A 20,849-nucleotide genomic window follows, 5' to 3' on the forward strand; every position below is an offset into this window, starting at 1 on the left:
ACTAATCTACCTGTTTCATAAATACTGTGAGAATCTCCCACTAACAAAAAAAAATAATAAAATGTGTATAATCTTGGCTTTCCAGGCCTGGCTTTTGGCAATTCTGAACCCAATGGCTAAGGGAGATGTGTAATGATGTGTATAGTGGTGGCTGCTCAGATTAATCAATGCAGGAAACTGTTTAGTAGGACAGAGTATTGCATAAGTTACTGAATTTTTTGGTTTCTTCACAGTTTCATACTTTAGAAATATAGCCTTGATGTTACTTTTTTTGCTTTTTTGTATAACATTTTGTGGATAGACAAAAATAAAACCAAAAACAGTTATAAAGACATCTGTGGGGAGAGGGTGCAGCATCTGTTCTGACTGAAACAGTCAAGCCCACAGAAGTCATGCTTTAATAAGGTACACATAGTACGTGAAAAAAACTGTGTCTGCCAGGAAGCAAGCGCTTTTTGTGGTCTCACTGTCCCCAGGCTTCATGCAAAAAATATCTGCTCCATAAAGAAAACTTGACTACAAGCTATATACAACTTGCAATCCAGTTTAAGATCTGAAATGGATATACAGTCAGCACCAATGAACAGTTCATAGCAGTAACCTAGTGGTAGCTCCTCACTGTTAACTAGTATAGCTTGAACTTTCTGGTCCTATTGTATGGTAATTCAGGGTCTAGAAATAAATCACCTCTGTTAAGAATGAGAAAAAATAAAATTCATTAAAAGCAGTAGCATAGGATATATAGAAGTGGTATATGACATAGATTTCTTTGTGTTACCATCACAGTGATTCTCTGAGATGCTCTTGGTCTTTGAGCAATTGGCCATACCTTCCACTGTGGCACAGCTTATCCTGCTTGTCATGGGGCATGTTAAACTGACTCTCACTGCTCACTGATATCTGTTCTATGGTCTCTCCTATGACCTCTGGACACTAGATCCAAACACTTGACCTTACCAAAGACCCCATCCAGTTTTTTGATGCAATTTGAATCTATATAATATTTGTTTTAACACTTTCAAATCTTAGCTGTTTTTTCCCACAGCATTCTGGCTAAACAAGTCAATTGAAAAGAAAAAAATAGAGAAAAAAGAGGAATGGACAAAGCCTACAAGAAATGTGGGATTATGTAAAGATGACAAACATAAGAATCATAGACATTTATGAATGTGAAGAAGAAAATACACAAAGGTTGGAAAATCTATGTCAAGGGATAATAGGGAGAAATTTCCCTTGCTTTGCTAGAAATCTAGATATCCATATACAAGAAGCTCAAAGAACTCATGGGAGATTCATCACAAATAAGTAATCATCATGACACATAATCATTAGACTTGCTAAAGTAAACATGAAAGAATCAGTCCTATAAGCAACAAGTTGAAAAATTCAGATAACCTATAAGGGAAAACCTTTAAGATTAACTGTAGACTTCTCAACTTAGACCTTATAAGTCAGAAGTGACTGGGGCTCCATTCTCAGTCTTCTCAAAGAGAATAACAGGAAGCCTAGAACTTTGTACCCTGCAAAGCTAAGTTTCTTATGTGAGGGAAAAATAAAGACCTTCTCAGGCAAGCAAATACTAAAGGAATTTGTCAAGACCAGACCTGCCGTGCCTGAAGTACTCAGAAATGTATTATACATAGATCAACACAATAAACACTCATCAGTGTAAAATCACACAAAAGATAAAGGTCAGAGCCCAGGTACCACAATGGATCAAGAGGTATAACAGAGCAATAAAGTTCTACTCATCAGGATGTAGAGAAACCCACACCACTTATCAATTCTTTCAACAAATGTCAATGGCTTGAACTTCACACTCAAGGCTGAATGGCAAAAATACCCCCAAAACAAGTATCTGCTGTCTCCAAGAAACACACATAAGCCACAAAGACTCATTCAGACTCAAGGAGAAGGGATGGACAACAATATTCTATGCAAATAGAAACCAAAAGAAAGCTGGTGTAGCCATTATCATATCAGATGACATAAACTTCAAATCAATAACAGTAAAAAAGACAGTCATTATATAATGGCAAAAAGAACCATTCAACAAGAACACATAATAATTTTAAATATTTATGCACCTAACAGAGGAGTGCCCAGATTCATAAAGCAAATCCTACTTGATTTATACAAAATGATAAGCAGCAGCACTGTAATAGCCAAGACATCAACACTCTATTAACAGAATGGGGAAAATCCTCCAAACATAAAATAAACAAAGAAACAATGGACTTAAACAGAACTCTAGAACAAATAACAGACATCCATAGATGTGCTTCTCACAAGCTCGTGGAACATTCTCTAAGACTGATCACATACTAGTGTGGGGCGCGGTGGCAACGCCATTCCAAGATGGCGCCCGCTTCCTCGTCACACCCTACTGTGCGTCTGACAAACAGATGTTCAGCGCATGTGCAAAGCCTTGCCTCCTCTCCTGTTCTGTCTTGACCAATCAGGTTATGCCCCGTGTACTTACTGTCTATATAAGCAGCCGCCGAGAACGCCTCGGCGTCTTCCGCATGTAACCAGCTAAGCAATCCCCATTAAAGCGCTGTCAGAAGAACTCCAGTTGCCGTGTCTTCCTTGCTGGCGAGGCGGGCGCGACAAGTGGTGCCGAAACCCGGGAACCGAAACAACTTTGAAGCACCAGCGGAGATGACCTCGATAGAGGTGAGTTCAGAACTGATGCGTGGGACGGAACCGAATTCGGACCTTTGCTGACCAAAGTAGGCTGTTATTGAGAGCCCGTGAGCTCCCTGCTTTACAGGCAGGGCAAAAGGTGCTCTCTGACCATCAAGACAGTACTTCAGAGTCAGACAAAGGGAGAAGGCCTAGAAAGAAGAAAAGGGAGAGAAAGAAGAAAAGGGAGAGAAAGAAGAAAAGGGAGAGAAAAAAGAAAAGGGAGAGAAAGAAATGTAAAGGTACCAAGAATAAAAATAACAAAGGAAAGGACAGAACAGAAGACAGGGGAGAAAGCCTTTTTCTGTCAGAATTTAAGAAATTAGATATTTCTGAGGATGATTCCTCTTCTTCCTCTTCTCTTACTTCCTCAAGTTCAGGGGAGGAGCTAGATTCAGAGGAGGAAGCTACTTTGGAAGAGGAAGCGGCAAAGTATGAGGCGGGGCGATATCGGCCGCCGCCCTACAGTGACGCTGCTTTTGCTGCCCCTACCGCCCCTCCTCTGAGAGAGCAGGGAGGAGCCAGACCCAAACAAGTCAGCGGGAGCTCGTTTATCAGGCCCCGAGATATGAGGAAAATGTTTCTCTCATTCCCTGTTTTCGAGAACAACAATCAGCAACGGTATCATGAGCCTCTCCAGCACAAACAATTGAAAGACCTTGCTGAGTCGGTGCGGTCCTGGGGGGTTACGGCGTCTTTCACCATAGCCCAAGTGGAGAGGCTTGGTAACTTAGCTATGACCCCTGATGACTGGAGTAATACAACAAGGGCCTGCTTGACTACTGGTCAGTATCTAGACTGGAAATCAATTTTTCAGGAAGGTTGTATGAACCAAGCCAGAGCAAACGCACAGCTGGGGATCCTCTGCCCATACCCTGGAAAACAGAGGAGCCAGTGTGGGTACCTCAGTGGCCCTTACCCTCTAAAAAGTTACTCGCTGCCCATAACCTAGTACAAGAACAACTTACTCTTGGGCATCTTGAGCCCTCTCAATCTCCCTGGAATACCCCTATTTTTGTGATTAAGAAAAGGTCTGGTAAATGGAGACTGTTGCATGACCTTAGAGCAATTAATGCCCAGATGCAGCTTATGGGGCCTGTTCAAAGAGGACTGCCCCTTCTCTCTGCTTTGCCTAAACATTGGAGTCTAATTATCTTGGACATCAAAGACTGTTTTTTCTCTATTCCCCTGCACCCACAAGATAAAAGCAGATTTGCATTCACGCTTCCTTCCATAAACCATGAGCAGCCTGATGCAAGATATCAATGGCAGGTTTTACCTCAGGGCATGGCTAATAGTCCCACTATGTGCCAACTTTATGTGGCCTCGGCTATCCAGCCGGTTAGGCAGAAGTTTTCAAAGGTAAAAATTATACACTATATGGATGATATTCTCTTGTGTCATTGTGATGATGGCGTACTTCGCCAGGCTTATGTGTCCCTTCAGGCTCACTTAAGGGAAAAGGGCTTGCTGGTCACCCCTGAGAAGGTGCAAGAGGGAGAAGTGGGCACGTTTCTTGGTAGTAGCATTCTCCCTGACAAAATCGTACCCCAAAGACTGTCCATCTGAAGAGATGCCTTAAAAACATTAAATGATTTCCAAAAGCTGCTAGGAGATATCAATTGGCTTCGACCTTTCCTATGTCTTACCACAGCAGAACTGAAGCCATTATTTCAGATTCTAGAGGGAGACTCACACATTACATCCCCTAGAACTTTGACTCCTGAGGCCCTTAAGGCTCTTCATAAGGTAGAAGAAGCCATTCAGAAGGCGCAACTGGTGCGCATTCAGCACCACGATCCTTTCTCCCTCTGTGTACTCCCTTCTCCTACGCTCCCTACGGCAGTGCTTTGGCAGGATGGCCCCCTTTTATGGGTGCATCCTCAAGCCTCTCCAGGAAAGGTGATTAGCCACTATCCTACCTGTGTGGCCAAGATAGCTTTAAAGGGTGTTAGTTTGGCTGTATCCCATTTTGGCCGTCACCCTGATAGCGATTTGTCCATATACTGCCAATTAGGTGAACACCTTATGTGCCACTCTTGATGCATGGGCCATATTGAGATGCACCTTCCCGGGGAGCATTGATAACCATTATCCCAGACATGCCTTGCTGCAGTTTACAATGAGGAACGAGCTTATTTTCCCAAGGGTAACCTCACTACAACCTTTGGTGGATGCCTTAGATGTGTATACCGATGGCTCTAAGACAGGTATTGGGAGCTATGTCATTCAGGACAAGGTGTATACAAAACAGTTTAACTATTCTTCTCCTCAGCTAGTAGAGTGTGCCGTAGTCGGTCTGGTTCTCAGTACCATCACTGAACCTATCAACATCATCTCAGACTCCTTTTATGTGGTCAACGCAGTTAAACAGTTAGAGAACTCCTTTCACATTCTTGCCAAGAGTACTGTCTTTTCTGTATTTACAGAAATTAGGAATACTATTCAGAACAGAAGGAACCCATTTTCCATTCAGCATATCAGAGCTCATTCCTTGTTACCTGGACCTATGGCTGTGGGAAATGCTATGGCTGATCACGCCACTCGCGCCCTCTGGGTGTCTGATGGCCACGCCGCCACCATAGACTTTCATAAACTTTATCATGTGCCAGCTGAAACCTTACGACTTAAGTTCAACATCACACGTGCAGATGCTCATGAGATTGTACTGCAATGTCCAAATTGTGCTCCTTTTCACACCGTTGTTCATACGGGCGTGAATCCTAGGGGTTTGCGTCCTCTACATCTGTGGCAAATGGATGTAACTCATGTCCCATCTTTTGGGAAGCTTCAATATGTTCACGTGTCTGTAGACACATGCTCAGGCGTCCTTCATGCCACGCCTCTGGCTGGAGAAAAGGCAAGTTACGTTATCACTCACTGCCTAGAAGCTTGGGCAGCCTGGGGCAAGCCCCGGGCTATTAAGACAGATAATGGCCCGGCTTATACCTCAAAATCTTTTCAGCAGTTTTGCACTCACTTGGGTGTGGAGCACCGTACCGGTCTTCCCTACAACACTCAAGCGCAAGGCATCGTGGAGCGTGCTCACGGCACGCTCAAAATGTACTTACAAAAACAAAAGGGGGGAGATGCCCTACAGCTAGGGCTATCACCTAGAGGACGCCTCTCCTTTGCTCTCTTTACTTTAAATTTTTTAAATTTAGATGTCAAGGGACGTTCGGCAGCAGACAGGCATGTCACGCCTGCTCCGCCACAGAAAGAATTAGTGAAGTGGAAAGATGTGTTGTCTAATCTATGGAAAGGCCCGGATCCAGTAATAATGAGATCCAGGGGAGCTATTTGTATTTTTCCACAGGACCAGGACAATCCCATCTGGGTGCCCACGCGGCTGACTAGAACGGTGCAGCAGCCTCTGGAGCAGCATGAAGACGTGCTGGCTACTCCTCCTGACGACAGTATGGATGATCGCGAGGATGGCAGCGGAGCCACGCTGGGGGATCCTGTCAGTACTTCCCCTGCCGATGCCTGTGACACATAACTCACCAATTTTCCCCCGCCTCTTTTCTACTAATGTTTCCCTGGGCACTGCGTACCTGCCGTTGGACACGCAGAGTAGTAAACTGGAGGGAAATAGATCCTTCTCCTTGAAGGGGACTTTGTGTTTTGTGTGGGGTTAACGGAAGCTGCACAGACTTGGCTCCCCTGTCCATAGTGGCTGGGGGTATGGCAGGGAATGCTAGTTTCGCATGGAATCTTAGCGACTCTTTTGAAGGTTCTGTGAGGGTGATTGCGGGAGGGCGAAACGTGACCTTTGCCCCTACACCTGTCTGTGTTTGGCCCCCGTTTATCTGGCTGGTATCCACGGAAAAACCCTCTGGTACACATGTGAACTGTTCCTCTAATACGTGCAATTATACATTGTGTTGGAATGCCACATCTCACCCCTCTGCCATTGTTACCCGCTTGCCTAGATACATTCCTGTTCCTGTTGAAGCTCCTAGCTCTATGACTCTGTTTCAGTCTTGCAGCCACGGCCGTCTTGCTGCTTGCTGCGGCTGGCGGCGGGCTGTGGGCCATCTGTAGGCTGCAGGCCCAGAGACGGAGGGACCATGTGGTATTGGCACAGGCATTTGCTGCACTTGAACTGGGACAGTCTACACAGGTGTGGTTGACCATGCTAAAAGGTTAGCCTAGTTTTGGGTTGCACCCGCTCCTACCCCCAGGTATTTTAGCAGACATGGCCTTTGCACTCTGAGGGATCTCTCCCATTGCACCAGATAAGGCATGTCTCCAATCCCACAGCCAGCCTTTGCACACCTCCGAGTTTTGCTCATTGCATGAGGTAAGGTGGTTGCTGGTAGAAGTGAGGCTCTGCATCCTTGATCGTACTGTCGAAGGACGGTGCTGAACGGTTGCTCAGTTCTCATTTAATTAATAAAATAGGGGGAGATGTGGGGCGCGGTGGCAACGCCATTCCAACATGGCGCCTGCTTCCTGGTCACACCCTACTGTGCGTCTGACAAACAGATGTTCAGCGCATGTGCAAAGCCTTGCCTCCTCTCCTGTTCTGTCTTGGCCAATCAGGTTATGCCCCGTGTACTTACTGTCTATATAAACAGCCGCCGAGAACGCCTCGGTGTCTTCCGCATGTAACCAGCTAAGCAATCCCCATTAAAGCGCTGTCAGAAGAACTCCAGTTGCCGTGTCTTCCTTGCTGGCGAGGCGGGCGCGACATACTAGGCTACCAAACATGTCTCAACAAATAATAAAAAAAAATAGAAATTATACCATGTATCTTCTCAGACTACAGTGGATTAAAACTAGAAATCCACTCAAATTGAAACACTGATCAACACACAAAGTCAAGAAAACTAAACAATCTACTACTGAAATCAAAGACTGAAATTAAGACTGAAATCAAAAGATTATTTGAAATAAATGATAAAAGGGACAGAGGGATCAAAATCTTTAGAATACAGCTAAAGCAGTACTGAGAGGAAAATTCATAGCCATAAATGCCTACCTCAAAAAGACAGAAAGATCACAAATCAATAATTTCATGAATCATTTCAAGGAAATGCAATAGGAACAGCAAACCAATCCCATACCTAGCAGAAGAAAATGAATAACTAATATCAGAGCAGAGCTATATGAAATCAATAACAAAATAATTATGCAGAATATTAATAAAACAAACAGTTGGTTCTTTGAAAAGATAAACAAAATTAAAAGGCATCTCAATAAATTAAACCAGAAGCAGAAAAGACTCTAATAAGCTCAATCAGGAATGAAAAAGGAGAAATCCCAAGTGATATCATGAAAATGTAAAATATCTCAGAATACTATAAAAACATCTATGCACATTAACTTGAAAATGTGAAGAAAATAGACAAATTCTTGGAAGCCCAAGCCTCCTTAGGCTCACTCAGGAATAAATGGTACTCCAGAACAGATTTAAATCAAGTAGAAACATTGAAGCAGCAATAAAAAATTTTCCAACATAACAAGTCCTGAATGAAGTGTTTTCACAGCTGAATTTTACCAGACCTCTCTGGCAGAACTGGTACCTATCTTGCAGAAATTATTCTATAACATCGAGAAGTAAGGAATCCTCCCCAACTTGTTGTCTGAAACCAATAACAGCTTGATACCAAATTAAGGAAAGGACACAACAACAACAATAAAAAACTGCACACTAATATCCCTTTTGAATATAGATGCAAAAATTCTTAATAAAATCTAGCAAACCGAATTCAGCTACACATCAAAAAAATAATTCACCATGATCAAGTGGGCCTCATACCAGAGATGGAAGGATGGTTTAGCAAAGCAAATCTATAAATATAATTCACCACTTAAATAGAAGCAAAAACAAAGACGACAGGACCCTCTTAATAGATGTTCTAGGAAACGCATTTGACAAAATCCAGCACCCTTTTATAAGAACACTTAACAGAATAGTCATAAATGGTACTTACCTTAAAATTTTAAAAGCCAAATATGATGAACCCACAGTCAACATTATAGTGAATGGTGAAAAATTGAAAGCATTCTTGCTTAGAACTAGAACCATACAAGGTTGTGCACTATAGCCATGTCTATGTCTACTCAAGATAATTTTGGAAGTCTTAGCCAGAGCAATCAGACATGAGAAAGAATTCAAGGGTATCCAAATGGGGAAAGAAGAGGTCAAACTATCACTCTTTTCTTTGCTGACAGTTTGATATTATACCTAGAAAACCCCAAAGACACTGCAAAAGATACTGGAATTCATAAACAAATTCAGTAAATTTTTAGTTTACAAAATCAATATATATAAATCAGTAGTGTTCATATACGCCAATATTAAAACTGAGAATCAAATCAAATACTCAATACCTTTCACAATAGCAACAAATAACATAAAATACCTAGGAATATATTTAAATAAGGCATTTAAAGAACTCTATAGGGATAACTAAGAAATACTGAGAAAGGAAAATGCAGAGGATATAAGCAGATGGAAAAATATATCATGTTCATGAATTGGCAGAATCAACATCATTAAAATGTCTATATTACCCAAAGTGATCTGCAGATTCAAAGCAATGCCCATTAAAACACCAACATCATTATTTGCATATCTAAGAAAAATAGTTATTTGCTTTGTATGGAACCAGAAAAGACCATGAATAGCCAAAGCAACCTTAAGAAATAAGAACTAATCAGGAGGTGTCACTTTACCACATTTAAAGCTATATACTACAAGGCTGTAGTGACCAAAATAGCATGGACTGACACAAAAACAGAAACATAGACCTCTGGATCAGAACAGAGAATGCAGATATAAAAACAGCTTCGTATTCCTGATCTCTGACAAAGCAGACAAAAACATACACTGGGGAAAAGAATCCCTATTCAATAAATGGTGCTGGGAAAACTGGATAACCACATGTAGATTGAAACAGGATCCGTACCTCTTTCCAATTAAAAAAATAATAATTCATGACAGACAACAGACTTAAACCTAAGACATGAAATTATATGAATTCTAGAGGAAAATGTTGGAAATACTCTTCTAGACATTGGCCTAGGCAAAAAATTTATGAAAGAGACCCCAAAGGCAATCACAACAACAACAAAAATTAACAAGGGACTTGATTAAATTAAAAAGCTTCTGTACAGCCAAGGAAATAATCAACAGAGCAAACAGACAACCAACAGAATGGGAGAAAATATTTTCATGCAATACATCCCATAAAAGGCTGATAACCAGAATCTGCAAAAAATTTAAACAAATCCACAAGGCAAAAAAGAAAACAAATAACCCCATAAAAAGTTTGGCAAAAGACATGAACCGAAGCTTTTGAAAAGAAGATACACTAATGGCCAATAAACATGTGAAAAAATGCTCAACATCTCTAATCATCAAGGGAATACAAATCAAAATCACAATGAGATATCACCTAACTTCAGTGAGAACGCTTTTATCAAAAAGTCTCAAACAGTAGGTGCTGATGTGGATGTGGAGAGAAGTGAACACTTGTACACTGTTGGTAGGACTGAAAAATAGTTCACACCTTATGGAAAATAGTGAGGAGATAACTCAAAGAACTAAAAGCAAACCTACCATTTCATCCAGCAATCCCACTATTGAGTATTTACCCAAAGGAAATAAAATCATTTTTTCAAAAGTACACATGCACTTGAAAATTTATTGCAGCACAATTCACAATTGTAAGATGAGAATAGACCCAAGTGCCCATCAATACATGAATGGATTAATAAAATGTGGTAAATGTAAACTATGGACTACTATTCAGCTATAATAAATGATGAACTAATACCTTTTATAACAACCTGGTCAGAACCTGAGACCATTCTTCTAAGTGAAGTATTGCAAAAATGGACAAAGAAATGCCACATACACTCACTGTTAAATTGAAACTAATAACCAACACCCATGTGCATATAGAGTAGTAAAACTTAATGGAAACCAAAGAAATGGCAGGGGGCAGGAGAGGATGGGTAAATTCACACCTAATGGGTACAATGCATACCATCTTGGTGAAAGGCACACATACTACTTTGACTCAAACTTCACAAAAGCAAATCATGTAAACAAAATGTACTCCTTTAATATTCTAAAATTAAGAAATGAAATGGTAGAATTTGAAAGGAAAGAACAGTAGAATAACAAGTAATGTAACTACCATGATCTCAAATTTTTTTCTAAAAATAGCAGCCAATAACGATGACCTTTGTTTTGATAGAACTCCAAGAAGAATGTTAACATTTCTCCTAAAGTTAATAAAATCCTGGGCTACTTTGAAAGTTGAGAGTTTTTATCTCTACATACATTATAGTGTCTGATTTCTCAATGCAGTTACTATGTAATCACAGAAAACTAGAAAAGTCAGGAAGTGGATAAATAAATTATAATACAATATGCCATGCAATAGTATACTGCTTCCATAAAAATAAATCTAAGATAAGCCATTAAGTCAGCTGAAGAAATATATTCACCACTAAATAGATATGAAATTACTAGAATGGTAATACACATGATACATAGTAAATTTGATATTCACTTATAAGTGCTAAAAGTTCCATAAGTCTTTACCCTTTTTGAAATGTATACAATTTTTAAAATTTCAATATAGTCATACAGGCTGGTATCTTTACATTGCCCCTTTTAGATTACCATCTAATGCACTGGATGCGTAATTATTATTGTTGTTGTTATTTTTATTTGTTTTATTTATTTGTTTCATTATTATTTTAAATTTGTTGCTTCTTTATCATCTTGAAGAAACATGGTATCACATGCACCCTAATTTGGTTCCACTCATTAAGTGTTTTAAAATGGATTTTTAGCAGAAAGAAAATCACTTCTAGAAGTAGTTTCTTTGGAACACTCACCCTCATCAAGCCACATGTGACACCACAAGAGTCCTCTTCTAATTACAACTGTGGCCAAACCAGTTCACTTGCTGTTTTATTGCCACTTATCCTATCCTACGTGTTGCAAAGTCACTGTTTTTCCGTTTAACAAAGCCTACATAATTTCAGTTTTTTCTATTTGGACAACTTACAAACCAAGTACAAATGTGGTGGAAAATAGTTCTTTAAGTTTAGTTCTATGATAACAAAACATTGCATTAAAGTTCCTCATGGGTTTATTCAAGATAACGGTAGTATTAATAAAGCCCTTATACTGATGTAGAGCAGTTTTCAGCAAAATGATTCTACTGTTTTCTCTCAAGTGAATGAGTAAAGGAAGAAGAATAACAAGGAAAAAAATCCATGTATATACACATACAATTGAATAGTCTTTTCTGATATACTGTATTTTATACCCTTTTGAAACCTTTCCTCAAAGATATGACTAATCATTGCCAGGAGAAAACTTTCCATTAACAATCAAATGTTCAAGATATATAGATATAAAATTATAGACATGTTAGTTGATTTTATTATTATAAAAGACCCCTGTCATTTTTAATATGAAGCTCCATAAAGGATCAGGAAGACTTTAAAAACAATTTCTTTGAATTTTACCTCTATCAAAATAGATTTTTAAAACATATTTTGATTCTGACTTAAAAAAAAAAGGAAGAATGAGCCAAGTAAATATTGACTCATAACAAAAGACAGGATTGTTTAAAAGACTTGACCTAGATTACTTAACTTCAAGCTTTCTAAATTTCTTAAGTCATTTAACTCAATGTCTAAATCAAAAGTATCAGTTTCTTTGTGTGCCTATACCACATAATCAAATGTTACCATTTTACAAATGGAACTAAACCAACTGTGATACTGGTTATTGCATGAGCTCTCACCCATACAGCTCTTCAACAAAACCCAGCAGGCCCCACTGCTTTCTAATGTGTGTCAGATCCCCTGCAGATTAGTTGGTAAACTATGAGAAGTCTATTTTAAATTCCTAGTAATACTGAGGGTGATTGAACTCTACAAAAATAGCTGCCTGCTTTCTTCAGTGTCAGCAAGGAACGTGCAGGGTGTAGAATGAGAGTTAAGAGTCATTTTCTCACATACAAATAAAACACTATGAAATACCCACTGGAGTAAGTTTTGGTTTAGCAGGAAGAAATTCAGGAGCTGAGTACCAAAAAGAAAATAAATAACAACCTTTATTAAATAAATTTGCAACCTTTCGGTATTCAAATTATCTCTTTTTGAAACTATATTTGCCAAATCACCCATAGTTCCTGTACAGGTAACAAAAATAGATAGTAATTTTAGTGCCAGGAATAATAATATGTATTTCTAACTAAAGAACTCATTACCAGGAATTGCAGCTTCTTATTTTTTTCTATTAAGCTTATTCTAAAGATCCACATAACTTATTCCACATATCTTGAGAAAATGTAAATGCTATCAATAGTTTAAGAATTTCCAAATTTATTCACTTTCAGAGAAAAGATTGATGCAAGAACATATTTTGCACAATTATGATAAAAATCATCCCAACTATAATTTTTTATTAATTATTGCATACTGAAATATAGATTTAGTTTAAGTTTTTATTGTTGTGGATTTTCACAAACAAAAGTGTCACTTTTTTATTATTTTGTATTATTATTTATTTCAGAGTATTACAGGAGTACAAACACTTTGGTTACGTAATTGCCTTTGCACCATGAACAAGGGTGACTGACCATCCCCCAGACAGCTCGTCCAGCATCCATTAGGTATAGATTTACCCATGCCCTCTTCCCTGCTCCCACCTGCCCAACACCCTATGAATGTTATTTCCATATGTGCACATTGGTATTGATCAATTCTTGAACAAAGGAGATAGTAGCAAGAGCTTTCTGAGCAATGATTTGTATAAAATGGCTTATTTTTAAAGGAAGAATATTTAGGACATAGTGTTATTTCCTTGAAACTGAAAAGCAAAACATAGGGAAGGTTTCTAATAAACAACATCAAAATCCAAGTATAATTGCTTGAATGTGTTTCTTTATAACTTGTTTTTTGGTTTTTCATTTTTACCTTATGTTGAACATTATAATAATTACCCTTATTTCATATTTCATAATGTTATAATATTGAATGATAAATACATAAGATCAATACTTGAATTAGTCAATTAACTTTTCTAATTCACAGATTATGATCTTAAATGTATTATTTCACTATTAAGTTCCATTTGTATTTGGCATATTTTTTTGTATTTACCATACCTAAAATCAATAAATGAGGAATGGATAGATGACTAAGTCTGTTTTTGATTTAAAAAAATAAATAATTTGTGACCAAGTATAACTTATCACTACTAGTAATAAAATAGTATGCACAAATACATCATTTTGGTTGGATGAAGGACAAATTTTAATTTCATTTGTTGTTGTTATGTGTAACATTTTAGGATTAAGCAATTTTAACTGGGTTTAAACACAGCAGAGTTAATAAATAAAATTATTATCTTTTGATTCATCAGTTTCTAGTATCCTAAGTGTTTAAAACTTTGCAATGATTTTGGTGTCAAGGCTATCACAGGCAAACATGATCTACACATTCAATATAAGACGATTTTGCTGAAGATACAACTTGGATCAGTTTTTTAAAGTATCTTTCTGTTATATCACAAGCAGTTATTCCTTAATTTGGAGTGTTATAAATATGTCAAAAGTATTAAATAGTAAATACTCATTATATATATTAGATTGAATTATGTGTGATTTCTTAAATATATTGTAATGAAATTAGATTATATATTATTTAAATTGAAGGGTTATACTGACATTAAGCCTAAATTCATTCTCACTAAAAAAAAATTTCAAAATAATGACTAGGGAATATTTTTCAGTTCTGATGAAACTCTTTTATTCCACTTTATTTACCATCAACTGTTGATGTGATAATGGAATATGCTGGTTATGTCTTTATCCGATCACTTTGCTGATATATTGGTTACGACTCAATTAAAATTGTCCAAAAATCCAAATTTCAATTTTTCTTTGTTTAAACCCAAATTTCAATGTTTTTTAAAAAACTTTTGTTTCTGTTATTTTTGTGCTTTTCTTCTACCAGAATTCATGCAAAAGCTAGAGCTTCAAACAGGAGAGTTTTCCTCATATGCTTAGGAAATTTACATTCCTCATAACATACTAGAAACTACTTATTTTAATACTTTTGTAGGAAGCTATCTTACAAAACTTCTAGGTTTTATGGCATGATCTTTAGGTGACATACTATTTGGAAAAAATATTTTCCATAAACCATTTGAATATAAGCTATGTGAAAGTGGCCATGTTTGCCTTCTCTGTTTTCTAGCATATACAAGAACATAGAAGAGTGCATGCAGTGGCCACAAAATGAATATTTTCAAATTAATGAAGTTAGAAGTCATTTATCCTATGTTTGTGATCTGAGGTTGGCTGTAAAGATATCCCTCAATCTGCTTGACTTTCTTCAAAAGTAGTTTGATACTTTTTGGTTTATTTTTTCTCAATGCAGTCTTGTTCAAATCTATCATCCCTACCATGTCTGGGCTGCTTATTTCTACTGTGGATCTTCTCTTTTCAGTCCCTAATACTTGCTATGTGTTCTCTGGGTATTCAAAACTATGTTGAGCTTTGTAAAGTCCAAATACAAATAAATAAAGCTAAAACATCATCTCTAAGTGGGCTTCTAACCCAATTGAGTAAGTAAAACTCCAAATTGAACTGTTAAAAATCAATATTTGGGTAAATTAGATGCACCAGAATTTTAGTAAATAGAAACATTTGTGGGTTGGTATGGATGCAAACATTTTCATGAAGCAGTTAAGACTTGGGCTGAGCTTAGATTTGGAGAAGAGGATGGGAAACAGCCTTGCCAAAAGGGTGGCTGTGGATGAGAGAGACCCTGATAATTTCATCTTTGATGTAGTTTTTACAGTTCTGGCCTCCAATATTGGCAACTGTACACTTTTTTTAAATTTATTTTTAAGGATTCTATACCCAAAATATAAAATTTCTTTTAACCCCATTCTCTAGATCTATTCAGTAGTAATATTAAAAATGTGAAAGACGATTCAGCAAGGTTATTTTATTAAGATGTCCTCATGAAGGGGCAAAGTGGGCTTCCATCATAATCAGACAGATTAATTTTCTAGTGAATATTGGTATATAATGCATAACACATTATTGGTCCATATTATGTATGATAGATATGTTGAATGAATTAATCTCTATAGAAACATGAGTATTACTATAATTATTATTTAAATAATGTTTGTGTTAAAATCAATGATAATAGTATGACTGGTTTGGTCATAAAACACAATATAGAAGTAACACTTAATCCATGATATATATGGGATAACAAAGAAGAGAGGGAATAAAATGACAACCTCGGCAAAACTGACCAGATGCTGAAAGCAGATGGAAAACTTAAAGGGAAGTATTAAAAGAGCAGGTTTATAATGCTACAGATGGTGATTAAAATATCTTAGTATCTAATCAGGCAATAGCATCTGGCTTACTACAATTCAGAGGTTTTCAAACAGTAAGAGCCACAATTTAATTTAATTATCAAAATTGAATTTGCAAAGCTAGCCAATGAGTAGGAATTCAGAAGAACCTGCCACAATATCTCTCAACTTTTCATAACAAGAAAAAGAAAAAGATAAAATTTGATTTTTGATACTTAGACTCCAAATATGATGAAACTGAAGTTGGATCAAAGTGTAATCAAACTCAGTATGTGCCATTAAAAAGGCAATAAGCAAATGAATAAATAAATTACAACAAATTTCTGCATTCTCCTCAAATTGTCTAAGGACAAAATAAACAAAGACAAAGTGTGACTTGAGGGCTAATTGGCACAATATGCAGCATTAAAAATTATCTGGATTTCATTGTTTACAAGTTATGATGCCCATAATCGTTCTTACCTCCATTTGCATTTGCAATTATTTCACAATATTACACGGGTACAAATATTTTGGTATTTCTTGAGTCAAGATTTTAAGTGTGTCCATCACCCAGATAGTGTCTATTGTAGGTTTTTGTGCACTTCATCTTGCCCACTAACCCCTGCTTAATTTCCGCTGGGTTTTACTTCCCTCTGTGCATACATATGCTCATCAGTTAGTTCCAATTTAACAGAGTACATGGGGTCTTTGGTTTTAGATTCTTTAAATGCTTTACTTAGGAAAATGGTCTCCAATTCCATCCAAATTATTGCAAAAGGCCTTAATTCACTCTTCTTCATGGCTACATAGTATTCCACACTACACATATATCACATTTTCTTAATCCACTCATGAATTGATGGGCACTTGGGTTGATTCCACTTCTTTGCTATTATGAATTATGCTGCAATAAACATTTGAATGCAGGTGTCTTTTTGATAAAATAACTTCTTTCCTTTGGGTAAATACCCAATAGCAGGATTGCTGGATTGAATGATAGGTCTACTTTTAGACCTTAGAGAAATCTCCATACTATTTTCCATAGAGATTGTACTAATTTGAAGTTCTACCAACACAGTATGAGCATTGCTTTCTCTCTGTAACCACAACACTATCTACTGTTTCTAGACTTTTTAATAAAAGCCATTCTAACTGGAATAAGGAGATCTCTTTGTGTTTTTAATTTGCATTTCCCTGATGAGTAGTGATGTGCATTTTTTTCATATGTTTATTGGCCATGTGTCTATCTTCTTTTTAAAACCTTCTATTCATATATTTAGCTCACTTTTAAATGTTGTTGTTGTTTTTTTTTTTTCTTGGTGATTAGCTTGAGTTCTTCATAGATTCTGGATGTTAGCCCTTTATTGGATATATAAATAATAACTATTTTCTCCCATTCTGTAAATTGTCTATTTTTTCCATTGATTATTTCCTTAGCTGTGCAGAAGCTTTTTTAATTTAATCAAGTCCTGTTTATTTAATTTTGTTGTTGCCGTGATTGTCAATGGCGTTGTCTTAATAAATTCTTCACTAGGCCAACATCTAGATAAGTTTTTCCAACATGTTCTTCTAGAATTGTAACAGTTTCACAACTCACATTTAAGTTCTTTATCTATCTTGAATTAATTGTTGTTAGTAGTGAGAGATATGGGTACAGTTTCATTCTTCTGCATGTGGCTATCCAATTTTCTCAGCACCATTTATTGAATAGGTCTTCTTTTTCCCAACGTATATTATTGCCTACTTTGTCAAATGTCAGTTGGCTGTATGTTGATGGTTTTATATCTGGGTTTTTTGTTCTGTTCCATTAGTCTATGTACCTATTCTCTGTTCCATTGGTCTATGTACCTATTTTTTTGCTAATATCATGATGTTTTGATTAGTATAGGCTTATAGTATAGTTTGAAGTCTGGTAATGTGATGCCTCAAGATTCATTCTTTTTGCTTAAGATTGTTTTGGCTATTCTGGCTCTTTTTGGGTTCCAAAGGAAGCATACAGCTATATTTTTGGGGGTGTGTGAAATATCACATTGGTATTTTGATGGGGATTACATTGAATATATAAGTGACTTTGAATAGTATGGACATTTTAACAATATTTATTCTACCAACCCATGAGCATCATATGTTTTTCAATTTGTTCGTGTCTTTTGAAATTTCTTTCCTCAGTGTTTCATAGTTTTCTTTGTTGAGATCTTTCACATCCTTTGTTACCTATATTCGTAGGTATTTTATTTTCTTTGTAGCTATTGTGATACAATGGTATTGAGTCTTGAATTTGACCCTCAGCTTGACTGTTATTGGTATATAGGAATGCTACTGATTTGTCCACCTTAGTTTTATACTCTAAGACTTCACTGAAATTATTTAACAATTCCAGGAGTCTCTTGGTGGAGTCCTTGGGGTTTTCCAGATATAAGATCATATTGTCAGCAAAGAGCAATAGTTTGCCCTCCTCTTTCCCAATTTGGATACAATTTATTCTTTTTATTCCTGTTTGCTTTGGGTAGGACTTCTAGCACTATATTGAAGAGAAGTAGAGATGGTGGGCACCCATGTCTTGTTCCAGTTCTCAGTGGGAATGCTTTCAACATTTTCCCATTCAGTATGATGTTGGCTGCAAGTTTGTCATACATGGCTTTATAATCTTGAGATATAATCCTTCCATACCTAATTTGCAATTTCTTTATTTTTTATTAAGTTGATTAAAATTGATTAAAAGTTGATTTTTTAATCATCTTAATAAAAAATAAAGAAATGAGAGAGTTAATGACTCAATAATATTTAACATGAAGGAGATCAACATGCAAAAATATTTTTATATTGGAAAGTCAAAAATAATTATTTCATTAAGTAATACTACATTCTTAACTAGAATAAAATAATATCCAAAAAATTATATTACATGTCTCCCTAAATGTTACTGTAATCCCCAGTTTATTCACAGATTATATCCAAAGACTTAAGTGTTATTTAAAAAGTCTTTCTCTGCCTGGTCCCAGCCTAACTATCTAACTTTATCAACAGATAATCCCATGAATGTTAAATTTGGTATACATTAAATTAGTTGTAATTATATAATAATATCATCTTCCTCCAGCTCATCATTTTATTATCTGCAATGCCTAAGCTTCTCTCATCTCCATCTGCTTTACAATCACCTCCACCCTTTATGATACAAGCCCTAATGTATTTCCTGAAAAAATCCCAGGTGGAGCTCATGAATCCTTACTTTGTCTCCATTCTGTCACTTGTCACAAATCACTGACTTTATTTATTTAAATGCATATCACTACCTAGAGATTATTAACACCTGAGGAACTGGAAACATTTTTCTTGTTAAGAATTTTATTTCAAAAACCTAGTCTCTGGTCTGCCATTTACTATGCCTATAATGTATGTTCCATATAGGAATAAATTAATTAAGTTGCTAATTTTATTACAAAGTCAACTTGTATGTAAGAACCTCTTGGAGACATGCCTGATCAACTAAACTGCTTTTTGTAATTTGGCCTGAATGCAAGTTTTAGAGTGAATCTATTAAGTCAATTGTATTATGTTTTGTTTCTCTATATCTTTCACTACATCTGAGATATCCATTGTCTGATCATATAGAAAATTAACTTCTAAAAAAGGACAGCAGAGGAAGTACAAAATTATCTTACTTTTTCAAAATTTATTTTTAAATGTATGACTAACACTTGATTTTTCCGGGAAGTTTTTTTGGGTGGCTGAATTTCTGGCATAAAATTGAATGAAATTGTAGTTAAGAATGTAGCAGATTACACACTTTGAGAAAGTAATAACCCTTACCTTTCCTTCCTCAAAAATGTTCTCCTCCTTGATTTAATGAATGATTCACTTGACAGCTCTATATCCTTATCAGATAAAGAACAAAAATATCACTGACTTCCAAATATGACACTAATGAAAGTCAATGCTATGTCTTTGACATTGGCTGTGATTTTCAATTTTGTTTTTTTTTTTTTTGAGACAGAGTCTCGCTTTGTTGTCCAGGCTAGAGTGAGTGCCGTGGCGTTAGCCTAGCTCACAGCAACCTCAAACTCCTGGGCTTGAGCGATCCTTCTGCCTCAGCCTCCCGAGTAGCTGGGACTACAGGCATGCGCCACCATGCCTGGCTAATTTTTTATATATATATCAGTTGGCCAATTAATTTCTTTCTATTTATAGTAGAGACAGGGTCTTGCTCTTGCTCAGGCTGGTTTTGAACTCCTGACCTTGAGCAATCTGCCCGTCTCGGCCTCCCAAGAGCTAGGATTACAGGCGTGAGCCACCGCGCCCGGCCCAATTTTGTTTTTTATTTGAAATAAATCCTTAGTACCCATGTCTATATCAAAATGAGTAGTCTTTAAGTATTTCCATAGTACTGTAAGACACTTTCCATTTTTTCATGACTCACATTATGTGTTATTTGGATTTCTATGCCTCAGGAAATAACAAAGTCAAATTAGGTTTATACATGTGGATGATGAAATTTAAAGGAGACAATGAAATGACAGATTGCAAGCTGTATGTGGGAAAATCATGAAAAAAAACATTATAAAAACTGTGATGCCAGTGGTAAACTTCTCTAAATGTTAAGATGGTCTATATGGGGGAAATATAAAACTTGAGCTCTAAAACAGTGAGAGAGAATGAGAATAAAACAAAGAATTAAGCAAAAATTAGAATAAACGGAGAAACTGTTCAAAGTTCAAGTGTCTAGGGGCTCCGAAAATTTGTGTCCTTACTTGATGCTATATATTCAAGTTCTTTCTGGATTTCAGGGACCAATTAA

Source organism: Microcebus murinus, chromosome 12, assembly GCF_040939455.1.
Source record: "Microcebus murinus isolate Inina chromosome 12, M.murinus_Inina_mat1.0, whole genome shotgun sequence".
In the NCBI taxonomy this organism is placed as follows: Eukaryota; Metazoa; Chordata; class Mammalia; order Primates; family Cheirogaleidae; genus Microcebus; species Microcebus murinus.